The following is a 23,760-nucleotide window of genomic DNA, read 5'->3' as shown; positions in this document are numbered from 1 at the left end:
GGGGACGATGCCAATCCCAGCCGCAAGCGATGATGAAATTCTCGCTTGCAACTTTCATCAGATAACTGAGACCAGGCCACTTTAGGTTGGAATGAGGTCCTGGAGTGGAAGAATGGCAGGCGCATCTTACAGAAGACTAGTCGATGGTCAGAGGGCAGATCAGCTACACGGTAGGTCCTGGTGTCAAGGACATGGGCTTGCATCCGCTGGTCCGTCACTATGTAGTCCAGCAGATGTTCTTGCTTGGACCCGGCATGCATCCATGATGTTGTGTGGATGCGCCGATGCCGGAACAGCGTGTTGGTAATGACAAGCCCATGGGCTGCACAAAAATCTAGCAGCCTCCTACCGTTGTTATTGAGCTGATCTGGCCCATGCCCTCCAATCACTCCAGACCAGGTCCCAGCATCGTGACCAACTCGGGCATTGAAGTCACCCAACATGATGACTCTATCCCGAGGGGCCACTTTAGCCAGCACCTGTGACAGGAGGTCATAGAAGGCATCCAACTCATCGGCTTTGCCTGCATCCCTCCACGGATGTTCGTCTTCGGTGGGGGCATAAGTAACCACGACCACCATTGTACAGGAAACAAGCTGAGATTAGGAGCACTCCCTTCAAGGGTGTGCTCCTAATCTCAGCTCATTGCCCGTATAAAAGACACCTGGGAGCCAGAAATCTTTGACATGCGTATGTCTGCATGTTGTTGTTGTTATTCTGTCTCTCACTTGTTCAAATAAACCTACCGTTAAAATTATAGACTGATCATTTCTTCGTCACTGGGCTATGAACCTGGCGACACGGGTTCGATTCCCGCTCACGGCCAACACCAGTGACGATTATCTGAACCGGTCCCGGGCCTCCCCTAGGTCGACTCGGCCTCAGATGAGTACCTGGTGCGGTGTGTAGTAAACATCGCCACTGGGGAGACAAAGGCGGTCGGGCGTGGTGCTGGCCACCCACCCCCTTGTGTACCGTTCTGGCCTTCATAGGTGCTCGCTAACAGCACTTGCCCCGACGGTCTGGTAAGGCTACACGGGGGATCTTTGTCTCTGTGTGTTCATAGGCGCTGCTGCTGCTACTGGCTAACAGCACTTGCCCCAACAGTCTGTTAAGGCTACATGGCGGTGGGGGGGGCGGATCTTAATGTACGTGTGTGTGTGTACGTGTGTGTGTGTACGTGTGTGTGTGTACGTGTGTGTGTACGTGTGTGTGTGTACGTGTGTGTGTGTACGTGTGTGTGTGTACGTGTGTGTGTACGTGTGTACGTGTGTGTACGTGTGTGTACGTGTGTACGCGTGTACGTGTGTGTGTCTACGTGTGTGTGTGTATCTGTGTGTGTGTGTACGTGTGTGTATGTGTGTACGTGTGTGTGTGTACGTGTGTGTGTGTGTATCTGTGTGTGTGTGTGTGTGTATATCTGTGTGTGTGTACGTGTGTGTGTGCGTGTGTGTGTGTGTATCTGTGTGTGTGTGTGCGTGTGTGTACGTGTGTGTGTGTACGTGTGTGTGTGTGTACGTGTGTGTGTGTATCTGTGTGTGTGTGTACGTGTGTGTGTGTGTACGTGTGTGTGCGTGTATCTGTGTGTGTTTACGTGTGTGTTTACGTGTGTATGTGTGTGGGTGTGTGCGTGTGTGTGTGTATCTGTGTGTGTGTGTATCTGTGTGTGTGTGTACGTGTGTGTACGTGTGTGTGTGTGGGTGTACGTGTGTGTGTGTACGTGTGTTTATGTGTGTGTATCTGTGTGTGTGTGTGTGTATCTGTGTGTGTGTGTGTATCTGTGTGTGTGTGTGTACGTGTGTGTGTGTGTGTATGTGTGTGGGTGTGTGTGTGTTTATGTGTGTGTACGTGTGTGTGTGTACGTGTGTGTGTGTGTATCTGTACGTGTATGTGTGTACGTGTGTGTACGTGTGTGGGTGTGTACGTGTGTGTGTGTACGTGTGTGTGTGTGTGTACGTGTGTGTGTGTCTGTGTGTGTGTATCTGTACGTGTGTACGTGTGTGTATCTGTGTGTGTGTACGTGTGTGTGTGTGTGTATATCTGTGTGTGTATCTGTGTGTGTGTACGTGTGTGTGTGTATGTGTGTGTATATCTGTGTGTGTTCGTGTGTGTGTATCTGTGTATCTGTGTGTGTGTGTACGTGTGTGTGTGTATCTGTGTGTGTGTGTACGTGTGTGTGTGTATCTGTGTGTGTGTGTACGTGTGTGTGTGTATCTGTGTGTGTGTGTATCTGTGTGTGTGTGTATCTGTGTGTGTGTACGTGTGTGGGTGTGTACGTGTGTTTATGTGTGTGTATCTGTGTGTGTGTATCTGTGTGTGTGTGTACGTGTGTGTGTGTATCTGTGTGTGTATCTGTGTGTGTTTACGTGTGTGTGTGTGTGTATCTGTGTGTGTGTGTGTATCTGTGTGTGTGTACGTGTGTGTACGAGTGTATCTGTGTGTTTATCTGTGTGTGTTTACGTGTGTATGTGTGTGTATCTGTGTGTGTGTATCTGTGTGTGTGTACGTGTGTGTGTACGTGTGTATCTGTGTGTGTATCTGTGTGTGTGTGTGTGTATGTGTGTGTGTAGGGGCTGTGGCCCACGAGGATCTGGACGACCGTGCGCTGGAGGCACTGAAGGAGTTTAACGAGGACGGAGCGTTGGCCGTGCTCGAACAGTTCCGGGACAGCGACCTCTCCCACGTGCAGGTGATCCTCACCAGCTCGCTCACCAACTCACCAGCTCGCTCGCCAACTCACCAACCCGCTCACCAACTCACCAGCTCGCTCACCAACTCACTCACCAACTCACTCACCAACTCGCTCACCAACTCACCAACTCGCTCACCAACTCACCAGCTCTCTCAACAACTCGCTCACCAACTCACCAGCTCGCTCACCAACTCACCAGCTCGCTCACCAACTCGCTCACCGACTCAACAACTCGCTCAACGACTCACCAACTCACTTGCCAACTCACTCACCAACTTGCCCGCCAACTCACCGACTCACTCACCGACTCGCTCACCAACTCACCAACTCACTCGCCAACTCACTCGCCAACTCAATCGCCAACTCACTCACCAACTCACTCACCAACTCGCTCACCATCTCACTCACCAACTCGCCCCCCAATTCACCAACTCACTCACCAACTCACTCACCAACTCGCTCACCAACTCACTCACCAACTCGCCCCCCAACTCACCAACTCACCAACTCACTCACCAACTCGCTCACCAACTCGCTCACCAACTCGCTCACCAACTCACTCGCCAACTCACTTACCAACTCACTCACCAACTCGCTCGCCAACTCACTCACCAACTCACTCACCAACTCACTCACCACTCGCTCACCAACTCACTCACCAACTCGCTCACCAACTCACTCACCAACTCACTCACCAACTCGCTTACCAACTCACTCACCAACTCACTCACCAACTCACTCCCCAACTCGCTCGCCAACTCACTCACCAACTCGCTTACCAACTCACTCACCAACTCACTCACCAACTCACTCACCAACTCACTCACCAACTCACTCACCAACTCGCTCGCCAACTCGCTCGCCAACTCATTCACCAACTCACTTACCAACTCACTCACCAACTCACTCACCAACTCACTCACCAACTCACTCACCAACTCACTCGCCAACTCGCTCGCCAACTCGCTCGCCAACTCACTCACCAACTCACTCGCCAGCCAACTCGCTCACCAACTCGCTCACCAACTCGCTCACCAACTCGCTCACCAACTCGCTCACCATCTCGCTCACCAACTCACTCACCAGCTCACTCACCAACTCACTCGCCAACTCGCTCACCAACTCACTCGCCAACTCACTCACCAACTCACTCGCCAACTCGCTCACCAACTCGCTCACCAACTCGCTCATCAACTCGCTCACACTCAGAGACTCGCTCACTCATACAACGACCTCCCCCGTGTCTCTCTCTCCCTTCGCCTCCGAGTGGCCGATGATGAGTAACTCTTTCACCATCTTTCGACTGAGTCTCTGTGATGGAGTAAATCATTACCCTGAGGCCACAGGGAGACTCCCCGTGTCTCTCTCACCCCGTGTCTCTCTCACCGTGTCTCTCTCACCCCGTGTCTCTCTCTCTCCCCGTGTCTCTCTCTCCCTGTGTGTCTCTCTCCCCGTGTCTCTCTCACCCCGTGTCTCTCTCTCCCCGTGTCTCTCACCCTGTGTCTCTCTTTCTCCCGTGTCTCTCTCTCTCCGTGTCTCTCTCTCCCCGTGTCTCTCTCTCTCCCCGTGTCTCTCTCACCCCGTGTGTCTCTCTCCCCGTGTCTCTCTCACCCCGTGTCTCTCTCTCCCCGTGTCTCTCACCCTGTGTCTCTCTTTCTCCCCGTGTCTCTCTCCCCGTGTCTCTCTCTCCCCGTGTCTCTCTCTCTCCCCGTGTCTCTCTCTCTCCCCGTGTCTCTCTCTCTCCCCGTGTCTCTCTCTCTCCCCGTGTCTCTCTCTCTCCCCGTGTCTCTCTCTCTCCCGTGTCTCTTTCTTCCCGTGTCTCTCTCACCCGTGTCTCTCTCTCACCCGTGTCTCTCCCCCCGTGTCTCTCTCTCTCCCCGTGTCTCTCTCTCACAGAACAAGAGTGCGTTTCTCTGCGGAGTCATGAAGACATGTCCTGTCTCACCACGTGTCTCTGTGTCTCTCTCTCTGTGTCTCTCACAGAACAAGAGTGGCTTTCTCTGCGGAGTAATGAAGTCATGTCCTGTCTCAACACGTGTCTCTGTGTCTCACCACGTGTGTCTCTGTGTCTCTCTGTCTCTGTGTCTCTGTGTCTCTCTCACAGAACAAGAGTGCGTTTCTCTGCAGAGTAATGAAGACATGTCCTGTCTCACCACGTGTCTCTCTGTCTCTGTGTCTCTCTGTCTCTCTCACAGAACAAGAGTGTGTTTCTCTGCAGAGTCATGAAGACGTGTCCTGTCTCACCACGTGTCTCTGTGTCTCTGTGTCTCTGTGTCTCTGTGTCTCTCTGTCTCTGTGTCTCTCTCTCTGTCTCTCTCACAGAACAAGAGTGTGTTTCTCTGCGGAGTCATGAAGACATGTCCTGTCTCACCACGTGTCTCTGTGTCTCTGTGTCTCTCTGTCTCTCTCACAGAACAAGAGTGGCTTTCCCTGCAGAGTAATGAAGACTTGTCCTGTCTCACCACGTGTCTCTGTGTCTCTCTGTCTCTGTGTCTCTCTGTCTCTCTCACAGAACAAGAGTGTGTTTCTCTGCAGAGTCATGAAGACGTGTCCTGTCTCACCACGTGTCTCTGTGTCTCTGTGTCTCTGTCTCTCTGTCTCTCTGTGTCTCTCTCACAGAACAAGAGTGCGTTTCTCTGCAGAGTAATGAAGACATGTCCTGTCTCACCACGTGTCTCTCTGTCTCTGTGTCTCTCTGTCTTTGTGTCTCTCTGTCTCTCTCACAGAACAAGAGTGTTTCTCTGCAGAGTCATGAAGACGTGTCCTGTCTCACCACGTGTCTCTGTGTCTCTCTGTCTCTGTGTCTCTCTGTCTCGGTGTCTCTCTGTCTCTCTGTCTCTGTGTCTCTCTCACAGAACAAGAGTGTTTCTCTGCAGAGTCATGAAGACATGTCCTGTCTCACCACGTGTCTCTGTGTCTCTCTGTCTCTGTGTCTCTCTGTCTCTGTGTCTCTCTGTCTCTCTGTCTCTGTGTCTCTCTCACAGAACAAGAGTGCGTTTCTCTGCAGAGTCATGAAGACACGTCCTGTCTCACCACGTGTCTCTGTGTCTCTGTGTCTCTCTGTGTCTCTGTGTCTCTCTGTCTCTCTCACAGAACAAGAGTGCGTTTCTCTGCAGAGTCATGAAGACACGTCCTGTCTCACCACGTGTCTCTGTGTCTCTCTGTCTCTCTCACAGAACAAGAGTGCGTTTCTCTGCAGAGTCATGAAGACACGTCCTGTCTCACCACGGTTCTCTGTGTCTCTCTGTGTCTCTCTGTCTCTGTGTCTCTCTCACAGAACAAGAGTGCGTTTCTCTGCGGAGTCATGAAGACCTACCGGCAGAGGGAGAAACAGGGACGGAAAGTTCCCGATGTCAGCAAAGGCCCCGACGAAGCAAAGATTAAGGTACAGGGGGCGGCCGTGGAGCTCTTCGGCACGGGAGCAAAGTCTCTCCCCGTGTCTCTCGCTCCCTGTGTCTCTCTCCCCGTGTCTCTCTCCCCGTGTCTCTCTCCCCGTGTCTCTCTCTCCCCGTGTCTCTCCCCGTGTCTCTCCCCGTGTCTCTCTCCCCGTGTCTCTCTCTCCCCGTGTCTCTCCCCGTGTCTCTCCCCGTGTCTCTCTCCCCGTGTCTCTCTCTCCCCGTGTCTCTCTCTCCCCGTGTCTCTCTCCCCGTGTCTCTCTCTCCCCGTGTCTCTCCCCGTGTCTCTCTCCCCGTGTCTCTCTCTCCCCGTGTCTCTCCCCGTGTCTCTCTCCCCGTGTCTCTCCCCGTGTCTCTCTCCCCGTGTCTCTCTCTCCCTCTCTCTCCCCGTGTCTCTCTCTCTCCCCGTGTCTCTCTCTCCCCGTGTCTCTCTCTCCCCGTGTCTCTCTCCCCGTGTCTCTCTCTCCCCGTGTCTCTCTCTCCCCGTGTCTCTCTCTCTCCCCGTGTCTCTCTCTCTCCCCGTGTCTCTCTCCCCCCATGTGTCTCTCTCCCCGTGTCTCTCTCTCCCCGTGTCTCCCCGTGTCTCTCTCTCCGTGTCTCTCGCTCCCCGTGTCTCTCTCTCTCCCCGTGTCTCTCTCTCTCCGTGTCTCTCTCTCCCCGTGTCTCTCTCTCCCCCCCGTGTCTCTCTCCCCGTGTCTCTCTCCCCGTGTCTCTCTCTCCCCGTGTCTCTCTCTCCCCGTGTCTTTCTCTCTCCCCGTGTCTCTCTCTCTCTCCCCGTGTCTCTCTCTCTCTCCCCGTGTCTCTCTCTCTCTCCCCGTGTCTCTCTCCCCGTGTCTCTCTCCCCGTGTCTCTCTCTCCCCGTGTCTCTCTCCCCGTGTCTCTCTCTCCCCGTGTCTCTCTCCCCGTGTCTCTCTCCCCGTGTCTCTCTCCCCGTGTCTCCATCTCTTCCCGCGTCTCCCTGTGTCTCTATTCAATGTCTCTCTCTCCCTGTGTCTCTATTCAATGTCTCTCTCTCCCTGTGTCTCTCCATGTCTCTCTCCCCGTGTCTCTCTCCCCGTGTCTCTCTCTCCCCGTGTCTCTCTTCCCGTGTCTCTCTCGCCGTGTCTCTGTCTCCCCCCCGTGTCTCTCTCCCCGTGTCTCCCTCCCCTGCTCCCCGTGTCTCTCTCCCCCCGTGTCTCTCACTCCCCGTGTCTCTCTCCCCGTGTCTCTCTCCCCGTGTCTCTCTCCCCGTGTCTCTCTCCCCGTGTCTCTCTCCCCGTGTCTCTCTCCCCGTGTCTCTCTCTCCCCGTGTCTCTCTCTCCCCGTGTCTCTCTCTCCCCGTGTCTCTCTCCCCGTGTCTCTCTCCCCGTGTCTCTCTCCCTGTGTCTCTCTCCCCGTGTCTCTCTCCCCGTGTCTCTCTCCCCGTGTCTCTCTCCCCGTGTCTCTCTCCCCGTGTCTCTCTCCCCGTGTCTCTCTCCCCGTGTCTCTCTCCCCGTGTCTCTCTCCCCGTGTCTCTCTCTCTCCCCGTGTCTCTCTCTCTCCCCGTGTCTCTCTCTCTCCCCGTGTCTCTCGCTCCCCGTGTCTCTCTCTCCCCGTGTCTCTCTCCCCGTATCTCTCTCCCCTGCTCCCCGTGTCTCTCTCCCCGCGTCTCCCTGTGTCTCTCTATTCAATGTCTCTCCCCCAGTGGTCTCTCTCCCCGTGTCTCTCTCCCCGTGTCTCTCTCCCCCGTCTCGCTCTCCGTGTCTCTGTTCAATGTCTCTCCCCCAGTGGTCTCTCTCCCCTGCTCCCCGTGTCTCTCTCCCCGTGTCTCTCTACCCGTGTCTCTCTCCCTGTGTCTCTCTCCCCGTGGCCTGTGATGAGTAACTCTTTCACCATCTTTCGACTGAGTCTCTGTGATGGAGGAAATCTTTAGCCTGAGGCCACAGGGAAGACTCCCCGTGTCTCTCTCTCCCCGTGTCTCTCTCTCTCCCCGTGTCTCTATCTCCCTCCCCGTGTCTCTCTCCCCCGCGTCTCTCTCCCGTGTCTCTCCCCCCCGTGTCTCTCTCCCTGTGTCTCTCTCCCCGTGTCTCTCTCCCCGTGTCTCTCTCCCCCCCGTGTCTCTCTCCCCGTGTCTCTCTCCCCGTGTCTCTCTCCCCCCCGCGTCTCTCTCCCGTGTCTCTCTCCCCGTGTCTCTCCCCCCCGTGTCTCTCCCCCCCCGTGTCTCTCTCCCTCCTCGTGTCTCTCTCTCCCCGTGTATCTCCCCCCCTGGATGTGGGTGCGAGGGGCTGGTAACACCTCCAGCCGGAGATGTTACCGGAGGCCCCGGGGGGCCAGGCGTCTATGACGTCTCCTGGCCAAACCCCAATTGGCGGAGCCAGGAGATTGAATCTCTACCCTCGGGGCTACTCCAGAAACAACGAAAAGCCCCTTCGTGTGGCCAGGTGGAATGTTCGAACGCTCACTGTGGAGGAGAGGCTGCCACTCCTCTGTCGGGAGCTGGACCGGTACCGCCTGGATCTCTGTGGCATTCAGGAGGTCCGGTGGACCGGCTCTGGCTGCTGCCACCATGAGGGGTGGACGGTCCTCTACTCGGGGCAGCAGACTGCCAAACAACAGGGTGTGGGTCTTCTTTTGAACAAAAGAATGAAGGGGGCGTGGGAGCGTGGCGGTGAGGTGTGGGAAGCTGTGAGCCCCAGGCTACTTTGGGCTCGCCTTCCCATCAGCCAGATGCGAAGAGGTAGTTACTTATGCCCCCACTGAAGATGAAAATCAGTGGAGGGATGCAGGCAAGGCCGATGAGTCAGATGCCTTTTATGACCTCCTGTCACAGGTGCGGGCTAAAGTGGCCCCTCGGGATAGAGTCATCTTGTTGGGCGACTTCAATGCCCAAGTTGGTCACGATGCTGGCACCTGGTCTGGAGTGATTGGAGGGCATGGGCCAGATCAGCTCAATAACAACGGTAGGAGGCTGCTAGATTTTAGTGCAGCCCATGGGCTTGTAATTACCAACACGCTGTTCCGGCATCGGCGCATCCACACAACATCATGGATGCATGCCAGGTCCAAGCAAGAACATCTGCTGGACTACATAGTGACGGACCAGCGGATGCGAGCCCATGTCCTTGACACCAGGACCTACCATGGAGCTGATCTGCCGTCTGACCATCGACTAGTCATCTATAAGATGCGCCTGCCATTCTTCCACTCCAGTGGTGGGTGTACATCCAGGACCCCATTCAAATTCATAGCGGCCTGGTCTCAGCTCGCTGATGAAATGTGCAAGCGAGAATTTCATCATCGCTTGCGGCTGGGATTGGCATCGTCCCCGACTCTTCCTGATGTCGAGGGTAAATGGGCGAGGTTTAGGACTGTGACTCATGCAGCTGCAATGGCTGCTTTGGGTACGCGGTCCAGACCTCCCCAGAGACCCTGGCTGACAGAGGAGGTGTTCAGGATGGTTGAGAATAAGCGACAGGCCCACTGTCATCGGCTACAGAATCCCACATCAGAGAATGAGGAGGCTTACCGCAGCCTTCGCTCAGAGGTTCGGAGAGCCGTGAGGCGCTGCAAGGATGGGTGGTGGTCGCGGGTTGCTGAGGAGATGGAGTCTGCCTCAGTGGCCCGTGATCACAAATCTCTATTTAACTCCATCAAAAAAGTAACCTGCAGCGCCACACCTATTACCATCATTAGGGGAAAGAACGGTGATCCAACCTCCGACCCCCAGGAACAGGTTTGCAGATTTGCTGAGCATTTCTGTGAGGTCCTGGGGGAGGGAAAATCCCTCAGCCAGGAAAACATCGTGGCACAAAGTGAGGATGACCCTGCTGAGGCTGCGGTGCCTCAAATATTGGAAGAAGTCACCCCCTGTGAGTGGCTGGCTGAGGTGCCATCTGTTGAGGAAGTACTGAAGGCGATCCGGAGTCGAATAAGACCAGGAAAAGCAGCGGGCAGAGATGATCTCCCAAGCGAAATGCTGAGGGAGGGTGGCGTTTGTGCACAGACTGCCCTACATGACATCATAACAACAGTCTGGACCACTGGACGGGTTCCGCAGGATTGGAACGATGCCCTGGTGGGGTCCCCCTCTTTAAGAAGGGGGGACCGCACAGACTGTAACAACTACAGGGGCATCTCACTCCTCTAAGTGTGCCGGGAAAGGTCCTGGCAAGGATTATTCAACATCGCCTTGCCAGGCACGCTGAGGGGGAGGCTTGCGGAGCCCCAATGCGGTTTCAGACCCAGGGCTGGTCCTGCACAGATGCCGTACTTTCTGTCCGTCTGTGAGGAGCGACGCTCGCAACAACGAGCGGAGCGCCCGGGGCGGCTGAAATGCAGCAATTTGGCGCAGTAGGGGGGTGTCCAGCTGGTGGTGCATCGACCGGGCATATCAGGCGACCCGTGGCACCTGCTGGGTCTGCCCCGTGACCTCCTGGTGCACCTAGCCTGGCACCCAGTAGCGGGGGTGTCCAGCTGGTGGTGCATCGACCGGGCATATCAGGCGACCCGTGGCACCTGCTGGGTCTGCCCCGTGACCTCCTGGTGCACCTAGCCTGGCACCCAGTAGGGGGGTGTACAGCTGGTGGTGCATCGACCGGGCATATCAGGCGACCCGTGGCACCTGCTGGGTCTGCCCCGTGACCTCTCCTGGTGCACCTAGCCTGGCACCCAGAAGGGGTGTACAGCTGGTGGTGCATCGACCGGTCATCTCAGTCAGTCGACCCGTGGCACCTGCTGGGTCTGCCCCGTGACCTCCTGGTGCACCTAGCCTGGCACCCAGTAGGGGGTACAGCTGGTGGTGCATCGACCGGTCATCTCAGTCGGTCGACCCGTGGCACCTGCTGGGTCTGCCCCGTGACCTCCTTGTGCACCTAGCCTGGCACCCAGTAGGGGGGTGTACAGCTGGTGGTGCATCGACCGGTCATATCAGTCGACCTGTGGCACCTGCTGGGTCTGCCCCGTCACCTCCTGGTGCACCTAGCCTGGCACCCAGTAGGGGGGTGTCCAGCTGGTGGTGCATCGACCGGTCATATCAGGCGACCCGTGGCACCTGCTGGGTCTGCCCCGTGACCTCCTGGTGCACCTAGCCTGGCACCCAGTGGGGGTGTACAGCTGGTGGTGCATCGACCGGTCATCTCAGTCGGTCGACCCGTGGCACCTGCTGGGTCTGCCCCGTGACCTCTCCTGGTGCACCTAGCCTGGCACCCAGTAGGGGTGTACAGCTGGTGGTGCATCGACCGGGCATATCAGTCGACCCGTGGCACCTGCTGGGTCTGCCCCGTGACCTCCTGGTGCACCTAGCCTGGCACAGGCAGCTTGGTGATGTCAGCGTCGCTTAGTGGCCAATGGCTGGTGTTGGTATTGGCGTGTAGGAGCTTCTGGACGTGACTGAGTGACTGACTGGGTGACTTGCTGAGTGAGTGACCCACTGAGTGACCGACTGACTCATTGACTGACTCACTGAGTGAGTGACTCACTGAGTGACTCACTGGGTGAGTGACTGGGTGACTCACTGACTGAGTGACTCACTGGGTGAGTGACTGGGTGACTCACTGACTGAGTGACTCACTGAGTGACTCAGTCAGTCACTCACTGAGTGAGTGACTGACTGAGTGACCCACTGGGTGAGTGACTGGGTGACTCGCTGACTGAGTGACTGACTGAGTGACTCACTGAGTGACTCAGTGAGTGACTTACTAAGTGGCTAACTCACTAAGTGACTGAGTGACTCACTGAGTGACTGACTCACTGAGTGACTGACTCACTGAGTGACTGACTCACTGAGTGACTGACTGAGTGAGTGACTGACTCACTGAGTGACTGACTCACCGAGTGACTGACTGACTGAGTGAGTGACTCACTGAGTGACTCACTGAGTGACTCAGTGAGTGACTTACTAAGTGGCTAACTCACGACTGAGTGACTCACTGAGTGACTGACTCACATGAGTGACTGACTCACTGAGTGACTGACTCACTGAGTGACTGACTGAGTGAGTGACTGACTCACTGAGTGACTGACTCACCGAGTGACTGACTGACTGAGTGAGTGACTCACTGAGTGACTCACTGAGTGACTGACCGAGTGACTGACCGAGTGACTGACCGAGTGACTGACCGGAGTGACTGACCGAGTGACTGACCGAGTGACTGACCGAGTGACTGACCAAGTGACCTGACCGAGTGACTCACTGAGTGACTGACCGAGTGACTGACCGAGTGACTGACCGAGTGACTCACTGAGTGACTCACTGAGTGAGTGACTCGCTGAGTGACTGGACTCACTGAGTGACTGACTCACTGACTGACTCACCGAATGACTCACTGAGTGACTGACTGACTGAGTGACTCACTGAGTGACTGACTCACTGAGTGACTGACTCACTGAGTGACTCACTGAGTGACTGACTCACCGACTGACTCACTGAGTGACTCACTGAGTGACTCACTGAGTGACTCACTGACTGAGTGACTCACTGATTGAGTGACTCACCGAGTGACTGACTGACCGAGTGACTCACCGAGTGACTCACCGAGTGACTCACCGAGTGACTATCTGTGTGTAGGAGCTTCTGGACCGCACGGGCTACACTCTGGACGTGACTCACTGAGTGACTCACTGAGTGACTCACTGAGTGACTCACTGAGTGACTCACCGAGTGACTGACTGAGTGACTGACTGAGTGACTATCTGTGTGTAGGAGCTTCTGGACCGCACGGGCTACACTCTGGACGTGACTCACTGACTGAGTGACTCACCGAGTGACTGACTCACGAGTGACTCACTGAGTGACTCACCGAGTGACTCACTGAGTGAGTGACTCACTCATTGACTGACTCACTGAGTGAGTGAGTGACTGACTCACTGAGTGACTGACTGAGTGACTATCTGTGTCTGTGTGTAGGAGCTTCTGGACCGCACGGGCTACACTCTGGACGTGACTCACTGAGTGACTCACTGAGTGACTGACTGACCGAGTGACTGACCGAGTGACTGACTGAGTGACTCACTGAGTGAGTGGACTCACTCATTGACTGACTCACTGAGTGACTCACTGAGTGACTGACTGGGTGACTCACCGAGTGACTGTCTGTGTGTAGGAGCTTCTGGACCGCACGGGCTACACTCTGGACGTGACTCACTGACTGAGTGACTCACTGAGTGACTCACTGAGTGACTATCTGTGTCTGTGTGTCTGTGTGTAGGAGCTTCTGGACCGCACGGGCTACACTCTGGACGTGACTCACTGAGTGACTCACTGAGTGACTGACTGACCGAGTGACTGACCGAGTGACTGACTGAGTGACTCACTGAGTGAGTGACTCACTCATTGACTGACTCACTGAGTGACTCACCGAGTGACTGACCGAGTGACTGACCGAGTGACTGACTGAGTGACTCACTGAGTGAGTGACTCACTCATTGACTGACTCACTGAGTGACTCACCGAGTGACTGACCGAGTGACTGACTGAGTCACTATCTGTGTCTGTGTGTCTGTGTGTAGGAGCTTCTGGACCGCACGGCTACACTCTGGACGTCACAACGGGCCAGCGCAAGTACGGGGGGCCGCCCCCCCACCAGCGTCCACTCGGGGGGGGCCCCCCCCCAACGGCACAGAGGTGGGGGGGGGAGACGCACGGAGAAATAAATAAATAAATAAAAATATTCACAGAGAGAGAGAGAGAGACACGCGCAGAGATGCATTGGCTGCTATGATGAGGCAGTAATAATGTCTGTGTTGTCTATCCACGTGGAACAGACCACACCCCCCCCCCTCATTAATATTCATGAGCTGATGACGTCACTCCACATGGACCCCCCTCATTAATAATCATGAGCTGATGACGTCACTCCACATGCACACATCCCCCTTCATTAATAATCATGAGCAGATGTCACTCCACATGGACCCCCCCTCCCCCCTCATTAATAATCACGGGTGGAAGACGTCACTCCACATGGACCCCTCCCCTGCCATTAATATTCATGAGCAGATGACGTCACTCCACATGGACCCCTCCCCCTTCATTAATATTCATGAGCAGATGACGTCACTCCACATGGACCCCCCCCCCCCCCCCCTTCATTAATATTCATGAGCAGATGACGTCACTCCACATGGACCACCCCCCCCCCCCTCATTAATATTCATGAGCAGATGACGTCACTCCACATGGACCCCTCCCCCGTCATTAATATTCATGAGCAGATCACGTCACTCCACATGGACCCGCCTCATTAATATTCATGAGCAGATGACGTCACTCCACATGGACCCCTCAATAATAATTAGTGGGTGACGTCACTCCAGCGTCAACTCGCTACAGAGGCAGAACCCTCACCCCTCACCCCCAACCCTCTACCCTCAACCCTCTACCCTCACCCCTCACCCCTCAACCCTCACCCCTCAACCCTCACCCCTCAACCCTCAACCCTCACCCTCTACCCTCACCCCTCTACCCCCCACCCCTCAACCCCACCCCCACACCCCTCAACCCTCACCCCTCAACCCTCACCCCTCAACCCTCAACCCTCACCCCCTCTACCCTCACCCCTCTAACCCTCAACCCTCAACCCTCACCCTCAACCCTCAACCCTCACCCCCCAACCCTCACCCCTCTTACCCTCACCCCTCTACCTCAACCCTCACCCCTCAACCCCACCCCTCACCCCCCCAACCCTCACCCCTCAACCCTCACCCTCACCCCTCAACCCTCACCCCTCAACCCTCACCCCTCACCCCTCAACCCTCACCCCTCAACCCTCACCCCTCACCCCTCAACCCTCACCCCTCACCCCTCAACCCTCACCCCTCAACCCTCAACCCTCACCCTCAACCCTCAACCCTCACCCCTCAACCCTCACCCCTCACCCCTCAACCCTCACCCCTCACCCCTCAACCCTCCACCCCTCAACCCTCACCCTCACCCCTCAACCCTCACCCCTCAACCCTCACCCCTCTACCCTCAACCCTCTACCCTCAACCCTCTACCCTCACCCCTCTACCCTCACCCCTCTACCCTCACCCCTCTACCCTCACCCCTCTACCCTCACCCCTCAACCCTCAACCCTCACCCCTCAACCCTCAACCCTCACCCCTCACCCCTCAACCCTCACCCCTCTACCCTCACCCCTCTACCCTCACCCCTCAACCCTCTACCCTCTACCCTCACCCCTCAACCCTCAACCCTCACCCCTCAACCCTCAACCCTCACCCCTCAACCCTCACCCCTCTACCCTCACCCCTCTACCCTCACCCCTCAACCCTCACCCTCACCCCTCACCCCTCACCCCTCACCCCTCAACCCTCACCCCTCAACCCTCACCCCTCAACCCTCAACCCTCACCCCTCAACCCTCAACCCTCACCCCTCAACCCTCAACCCTCACCCCTCAACCCTCACCCCTCTACCCTCACCCCTCACCCCTCAACCCTCAACCCTCACCCCTCTACCCTCACCCCTCTACCCTCAGCCCTCAGCCCTCAGCCCTCACCCCTCACCCCTCACCCCTCACCCCTCAGCCCTCACCCCTCACCCCTCAGCCCTCAACCCTCACCCCTCAGCCCTCAGCCCTCAACCCTCAACCATCACCCCTCAACCCTCAACCCTCACCCCTCAGCCCTCAACCCTCAGCCCTCAGCCCTCAGCCCTCACAGCACGCTAACCGCTACACTACAATGCGTTACGCTTACACACAGACACACACAGATTACACACATACACACACTTACACACACATACACACACAGACACACACACACACATACACACACATACACACACAGACAGACACACACAGACAGACACACACAGACAGACACACACAGACATACACACACAGACATACACACACAGACACACACATACACACACAGACAGACACACACACACACAGACACACAGACAGATTACACACACACAGACACACACACACAGACACACATACACACACAGACACACACACACAGATTACACACACACAGACACACACATACACACACAGATACACACAGACACACACAGACACACACACACAGACACACATACACATACACACAGACACACACATACACACTCACGGATTACACAGAGACACACACACAGACACACACAGAGACACACAGACACACAGACACACACACAGACACACACAGACACAGATTACAGACACACACAGACACACAGACACACACACAGATTACACACACACAGACACACACAGACACAGATTAGACACACACACACAGACACACACACACAGACCACACACACAGACACACAGACACACACACACAGATTACACACACACACACACAGATTACACACACACACAGATTACACACACACTACCACACAGCACGCTAACCGCTACACTACAATGCGTTACGCTTCCACACAGACACACAGACACAGATTACACACACAGACACACACAGACACAGAAACACACATACACACACACAGACACACACACACACAGCCATCTCCACCCCCTTCTCTCTCTCTCTCCCCGTCTCTCTCTCTCTCTCTCTACGCCCCAGGTGTTTGTGGGTAAGATACCCAGGGACATGTACGAGGATTAGCTGGTGCCTCTGTTTGAGAAGCCATCTCTCTCTCTCTACCCTCTCTCTCTCCCCTATCTCTCTCTCTCTCCCCATCTCTCTCCCCCTTCTCTCTCTCTCTCTCTACCCCAGGTGTTTGTGGGTAAGATACCCAGGGACATGTACGAGGATTAGCTGGTGTCTCTGAGAATCTCTCTCTCTCTCTCTCTATGCCCCAGGTGTTTGTGGGTAAGATACCCAGGGACATGTACGAGGATTAGCTGGTGCCTCTGAGAATCTCTCTCTCTCTACCCTCTCTCTCCCCCTTCTCTCTCTCTCTCTCCCCCTTCTCTCTCTCTCTACCCCAGGTGTTTGTGGGTAAGATACCCAGGGACATGTACGAGGATTAGCTGGTGTCTCTGAGAATCTCTCTCTCTCCCCTCTCTCTCTCCCCCATCTCCCTCTCTCTCTCCCCATCTCTCTCTCTCTCCCTCTCTCTCTCCCCATCTCTCTCTACGCCCCAGGTGTTTGTGGGTAAGATACCCAGGGACATGTACGAGGATTAGCTGGTGCCTCTGAGAATCTCTCTCTCTCTCTCTCCCCCTTCTCTCTCTCTCCCGTCTCTCTCTCTACGCCCCAGGTGTTTGTGGGTAAGATACCCAGAGACATGTATGAGGATTAGCTGGTGTCTCTGTTTGAGAAACTCTCTCTCTCTCCCCTCTCTCTCTCCCCATCTCTCTCTCTCTACCCCGCAGGTGTTTGTGGGTAAGATACCCAGGGACATGTACGAGGATTAGCTGGTGTCTCTGTTTGAGAAGCCATCTCCACCCCCATCTCTCTCTCTCCCCCTTCTCTCTCTCTCTACGCCCCAGGTGTTTTGTGGGTAAGATACCCAGGGACATGTACGAGGATTAGCTGGTGCCTCTGAGAATCTCTCTCTCTACCCCAGGTGTTTGTGGGTAAGATACCCAGGGACATGTACGAGGATTAGCTGGTGCCTCTGAGAATCTCTCCCCTCTCTCTATGCCCCAGGTGTTTGTGGGTAAGATACCCAGGGACATGTACGAGGATTAGCTGGTGCCTCTGAGAATCTCTCTCTCCCCTTCTCTCTCTCTCTCCCTTCTCTCTCTCTCTCTCCCCTTCTCTCTCTCTACCCCAGGTGTTTGTGGGTAAGATACCCAGAGACATGTACGAGGATTAGCTGGTGTCTCTGAGAAGCCATCTCTCTCTGTCTCTCTCCCCCTCTCTCTCTCCCCATCTCTCTCTCTCTCCCCATCTCTCTCTCTCCCCATCTCTCTCTCTCTCCCCTCTCTCCCCGTCTCTCTCTACCCTAGGTGTTTGTGGGTAAGATACCCAGGGACATGTACGAGGATTAGCTGGTGTCTCTGAGAAGCCATCTCCACCCTTCTCTCTCTCTCTCTACCTTCTCTCTCTCCCCCTTCTCTCTCTCTCTCTACCTTCTCTCTCTCCCCTTCTCTCTCTCTCTGTCTACCCCAGGTGTTTGTGGGTAAGATACCCAGGGACATGTACGAGGATTAGCTGGTGCCTCTGAGAAGCCATCTCTCTCTCTCTCTCTACCCCTTCTCTCTCTTTCTCCCCTCTCTCTCTCCCCATCTCTCTCTCTCTCCCTCTCTCTCTCTCTCTACCCCAGGTGTTTGTGGGTAAGATACCCAGGGACATGTACGAGGATTAGCTGGTGTCTCTGAGAAGCCATTTCTCTCTTTCTCTCCCCTTCTCTCTCTCTCTCCCCCTTCTCTCTCTCTCTCTACCCCAGGTGTTTGTGGGTAAGATACCCAGGGACATGTACGAGGATTAGCTGGTGCCTCTGAGAATCTCTCTCCCCTCTCTCTATGCCCCAGGTGTTTGTGGGTAAGATACCCAGGGACATGTATGAGGATGAGCTGGTGCCTCTGTTTGAGAAGCTCTCTCTCTCCCCTCTCTCTCTCCCCGTCTCTCTCTCTCCCCCTTCTCTCTACGCCCCAGGTGTTTGTGGGTAAGATACCCAGAGACATGTACGAGGATTAGCTGGTGCCTCTGAGAATCTCTCTCTCTCTCCCCTCTCTCTCTCCCCATCTCCCTCTCTCTCTCCCCATCTCTCTCTCTCTCCCCTCTCTCTCTCTCTCTACCCCAGGTGTTTGTGGGTAAGATACCCAGGGACATGTACGAGGATTAGCTGGTGTCTCTGAGAAGCCATTTCTCTCTTTCTCTCCCCTTCTCTCTCTCTCTCCCCCTTCTCTCTCTCTCTCTACCCCAGGTGTTTGTGGGTAAGATACCCAGGGACATGTACGAGGATTAGCTGGTGCCTCTGAGAATCTCTCTCCCCTCTCTCTATGCCCCAGGTGTTTGTGGGTAAGATACCCAGGGACATGTATGAGGATGAGCTGGTGCCTCTGTTTGAGAAGCTCTCTCTCTCCCCTCTCTCTCTCCCCGTCTCTCTCTCTCCCCCTTCTCTCTACGCCCCAGGTGTTTGTGGGTAAGATACCCAGAGACATGTACGAGGATTAGCTGGTGCCTCTGAGAATCTCTCTCTCTCTCCCCTCTCTCTCTCCCCATCTCCCTCTCTCTCTCCCCATCTCTCTCTCTCTCCCTCTCTCTCTCCCCCTTCTCTCTCTCTCTCTCTACGCCCCAGGTGTTTGTGGGTAAGATACCCAGGGACATGTACGAGGATTAGCTGGTGCCTCTGAGAATCTCTCTCTCTCTCCCCCTTCTCTCTCTCTCCCCGTCTCTCTCTCTACGCCCCAGGTGTTTGTGGGTAAGATACCCAGAGACATGTATGAGGATTAGCTGGTGTCTCTGTTTGAGAAACTCTCTCTCTCTCTCCCCTCTCTCTCTCCCCATCTCTCTCTCTCTCTACCCCGCAGGTGTTTGTGGGTAAGATACCCAGGGACATGTATGAGGATTAGCTGGTGTCTCTGAGAATCTCTCTCTCTATTGCCCCAGGTGTTTGTGGGTAAGATACCCAGGGACATGTAGGAGGATTAGCTGGTGCCTCTGAGAATCTCTCTCTCTCTCTCTCCCCCTTCTCTCTCTCTCCCGTCTCTCTCTCTACGCCCCAGGTGTTTGTGGGTAAGATACCCAGAGACATGTATGAGGATTAGCTGGTGTCTCTGTTTGAGAAACTCTCTCTCTCTCCCCTCTCTCTCTCCCCATCTCTCTCTCTCTCTACCCCGCAGGTGTTTGTGGGTAAGATACCCAGGGACATGTACGAGGATTAGCTGGTGTCTCTGTTTGAGAAGCCATCTCCACCCCCATCTCTCTCTCTCCCCCTTCTCTCTTTCTCTACGCCCCAGGTGTTTGTGGGTAAGATACCCAGGGACATGTATGAGGATGAGCTGGTGCCTCTGAGAATCTCTCTCTCTCCCTACCCCAGGTGTTTGTGGGTAAGATACCCAGGGACATGTATGAGGATGAGCTGGTGCCTCTGAGAATCTCTCTCTCTCTCTCTCTATGCCCCAGGTGTTTGTGGGTAAGATACCCAGGGACATGTACGAGGATTAGCTGGTGCCTCTGAGAATCTCTCTCTCTCTCTCTCTATGCCCCAGGTGTTTGTGGGTAAGATACCCAGGGACATGTATGAGGATGAGCTGGTGCCTCTGAGAATCTCTCTCCCCTTCTCTCTCTACGCCCCAGGTGTTTGTGGGTAAGATACCCAGGGACATGTACGAGGATGAGCTGGTGCCTCTGTTTGAGAAGCTCTCTCTCTCCCCTCTCTCTCTCCCCCGTCTCTCTCTCTCTCTCCCCCTTCTCTCTATGCCCCAGGTGTTTGTGGGTAAGATACCCAGAGACATGTACGAGGATTAGCTGGTGCCTCTGAGAATCTCTCTCTTTCTCCCCTCTCTCTCTCCCCATCTCCCTCTCTCTCTCCCCATCTCTCTCTCTCTCCGCCTTCTCTCTCTCTCTCTACGCCCCAGGTGTTTGTGGGTAAGATACCCAGGGACATGTACGAGGATTAGCTGGAGCTGGTGCCTCTGAGAATCTCTCTCTCCCCTCTCCTCTCTCTCTCTCTCTCCCCCTCTCTCTCCCCTTCTCTCTCTCTATGCCCCAGGGTGTTTGTGGGTAAGATACCCAGGGACATGTATGAGGATGAGCTGGTGCCTCTGAGAATCTCTCTCTCTACCCCAGGTGTTTGTGGGTAAGATACCCAGGGACATGTACGAGGATTAGCTGGTGTCTCTGAGAAGCCATCTCTCTCTCCCCTTCTCTTCTCTCCCCCATCTCTCTCTATCTCTCTCCCCCCTCTCTCCCCATCTCTCTCTCTCTACCCCGCAGGTGTTTGTGGGTAAGATACCCAGGGACATGTACGGGGATTAGCTGGTGCCTCTGAGAATCTCTCTCTCTCCCCCTTCTCTCTCTCCCCTTCTCTCTCTACCCCAGGTGTTTGTGGGTAAGATACCCAGGGACATGTATGAGGATGAGCTGGTGCCTCTGAGAAGCCATCTCTCTCTCTCTCCCCCTCTCTCTCTCCCCTTCTCTCTATGCCCCAGGTGTTTGTGGGTAAGATACCCAGGGACATGTACGGGGATTAGCTGGTGCCTCTGAGAATCTCTCTCTCTCCCCCTTCTCTCTCTCCCCTTCTCTCTCTATGCCCCAGGTGTTGTGGGTAAGATACCCAGGGACATGTACGAGGATGAGCTGGTGCCCGTGCTGGAGAAGGCCGGCCCCATCTGGGACTTGCGCCTCATGATGGACCCTCTCACGGGACTCAACCGAGGCTACGCGTTCCTCACCTACTGCAGCCGGGACTCAGCTCTGGAGAGCGTTAAACAGGTGGGGGGTGTGGGTGGAGAGAGAGTGTGGGGGGGAGGGTGGGTGGAGAGAGTGGGGGGGTGTGGAGAGAGAGTGTGGGTGGAGAGAGAGTGTGGGTGGGAGAGAGTGTGGGTGGAGAGAGTGTGGGTGGAGTCTGGAGTGTAGGGAGGTAGTGGGGGGGGGGGGGGAGAGTGTGGGTGGAGAGAGAGTGTGGGTGGAGAGAGATTGGGTGGAGAGAGAGTGTGGGGGGGAGAGAGAGTGTGGGTGGAGAGAGAGTGGGGGGAGAGAGAGTGTGGGTGGAGAGAGAGAGTGGGTGGAGAGAGTGTGGGTGGAGAGAGTGTGGGTGGAGTCTGGAGTGTAGGGAGGTAGTGGGGGGGGGGGAGAGTGTGGGTGGAGAGAGAGTGTGGGTGGAGAGCGTTAAACAGGTGAGGGTGTGGGTGGAGAGAGAGTGTGGGTGGAGAGTGTGGCTGGAGAGAGAGTGTGGGTGGAGAGAGAGTGTGGGTGGGAGAGAGAGTGTGGGTGGAGAGAGAGTGTGGGTGGAGAGAGAGTGTGGGTGGAGAGAGTGGGTGGAGAGAGAGTGTGGGTGGAGAGAGAGAGTGTGGGGGGGGAGAGAGAGTGTGGGTGGAGAGAGAGTGTGGGTGGAGAGAGAGTGTGGGTGGAGAGAGAGTGTGGGGGGGAGAGAGTGTGGGGGGGGAGAGAGAGTGGGTGGAGAGAGTGTGGGGGGGGAGAGAGTGTGGGGGGGAGAGAGAGTGTGGGTGGAGAGAGTGTGGGGGGGAAAGAGAGTGTGGGTGGAGAGAGAGTGTGGGTGGAGAGAGAGTGTGGGTGGAGAGAGAGTGTGGGTGGAGAGAGAGTGTGGGTGGAGAGAGAGTGTGGGTGGAGAGAGAGTGTGGGTGGAGAGAGAGTGTGGGTGGAGAGAGAGGTGTGGGTGGAGTCTGGAGTGTAGGGAGGTAGTGGGGGGGGGGAGAGTGGGTGGAGAGAGAGGTGGGTGGAGAGAGTGTGGGTGGAGGGAGAGTGGGTGAAGGGAGAGTGTGGGTGGAGGGAGAGTGGGTGAAGGGAGAGTGTGGGTGGAAAGAGAGTGGGTGGAGAGAGTGTAGGGGGGGTCTGGAGTGTGTGGGTGGAGTCTGGAGTGTAGGGAGAGAGTGTGGGTGAGAGAGAGGTGTGGGTGGAGAGAGAGTGTAGGGAGGTAGTGGGGGGGGGGAGAGTGGGTGGAGAGAGAGTGTGGGTGGAGAGAGAGTGTGGGTGGAGAGAGAGTGTGGGTGGAGTCTGGAGTGTAGGGAGGTAGTGGGGGGGGAGAGTGTGGGTGGAGAGTGTGGGTGGAGAGCGTTAAACAGGAGAGGGTGTGGGTAGAGAGAGAGTGGGTGGAGAGAGTGTGGGTGGAGACAGTGCGGGTGGAGACAGTGCGGGTGGAGACAGTGTGGGTGGAGAGAGTGGTGGGGGGATGTAGGGGGGGTCTGGAGTGTGAGAATATTTGAGATGTGCACAGAGGTACAGACACAACCCCCCGTGTCTCTCTCCCCGTGTCTCTCTCTCCACATCGCTCTCTCTCCGTGTCTCCCCGTGTCTCTCTCCCCGTGTCTCTCTCTCCGTGTCTCTCTCCACGTCGCTCTCTCTCCGTGTCTCTCTCCCCATGTCTCCCCGTGTCTCTCTCTCCGTGTCTCTCTCCACGTCGCTCTCTCCCCATGTCTCCCCGTGTCTCTCTCTCCACGTCGCTCTCTCTCCGTGTCTCCCCGTGTCTCTCTCCCCGTGTCTCTCGGCGTCTCTCTCTCACCGCGTCTCCCCGTGTGTCTCTCTCCACGTCGCTCTCTCTCCGTGTCTCTCTCCACGTCGCTCTCTCTCCGTGTCTCCCCGTGTCTCTCTCCCCGTGTCTCTCTCCCCGTGTCTCCCCGTGTCTCTCTCCCCGTGTCTCTCTTCCCCGTGTCTCCCCGTGTCTCTCTCCCCGTGTCTCTCTCCCCGTGTCTCCCCGTGTCTCTCTCCCCGTGTCTCTCTCCCCGTGTCTCCCCGTGGCCTGTGATGAGTAACTCTTTCACCATCTTTCGACTGAGTCTCTGTGATGGAGGAAACCTTTAGCCTGAGGCCACAGGGAGACTCTTACTGTCTGTGTATCTCTGTCTCTCTGTGTCTCTCACTGTCTCTCTGTGTCTCTGTCTCTCTCACTGTGTCTCTCTGTCTCTCTCACTGTGTCTCTCACTGTGTCTCTGTCCCTCTTTGTCTCTGTCTCTGTGTCTCTCGGGCTCTCTCTCTGTCTCTCACTGTCTCTGTGTCTCTCTGTCTCTCTCACTGTGTCTCTCTGTCTCTCTCACTGTGTCTCTCTGTGTCTCTGTCTCTCACTGTCTCTGTGTCTGTCTCTCTCTGTGTCTCTCTGTCTCACTGTGTATCTCTCACTGTGCCTCTGTGTCTCTCTCACTGTGTCTCTCTGTCTCTCTCT

At 55.8% G+C, this 23,760-nt stretch overlaps 1 pseudogene; it reads left to right on the top strand.

Annotated features, from left to right (window-relative positions):
* The window catches only part of LOC142908122 (heterogeneous nuclear ribonucleoprotein Q-like), a 74,777-nt pseudogene that overhangs the window by 23,277 nt on the left and 27,740 nt on the right, over positions 1–23,760 (top strand).

Source organism: Petromyzon marinus, assembly GCF_048934315.1.
Source record: "Petromyzon marinus isolate PM22_M1 ecotype Great Lakes invasive population chromosome 73 unlocalized genomic scaffold, UKy_Petmar_22M1.pri1.0 chr73_unloc.1, whole genome shotgun sequence".
Lineage (NCBI taxonomy): Eukaryota > Metazoa > Chordata > Hyperoartia > Petromyzontiformes > Petromyzontidae > Petromyzon > Petromyzon marinus.
Note: the sequence above shows the minus strand (reverse complement) of the source record. Positions and strands in the feature narration are given on the sequence as shown.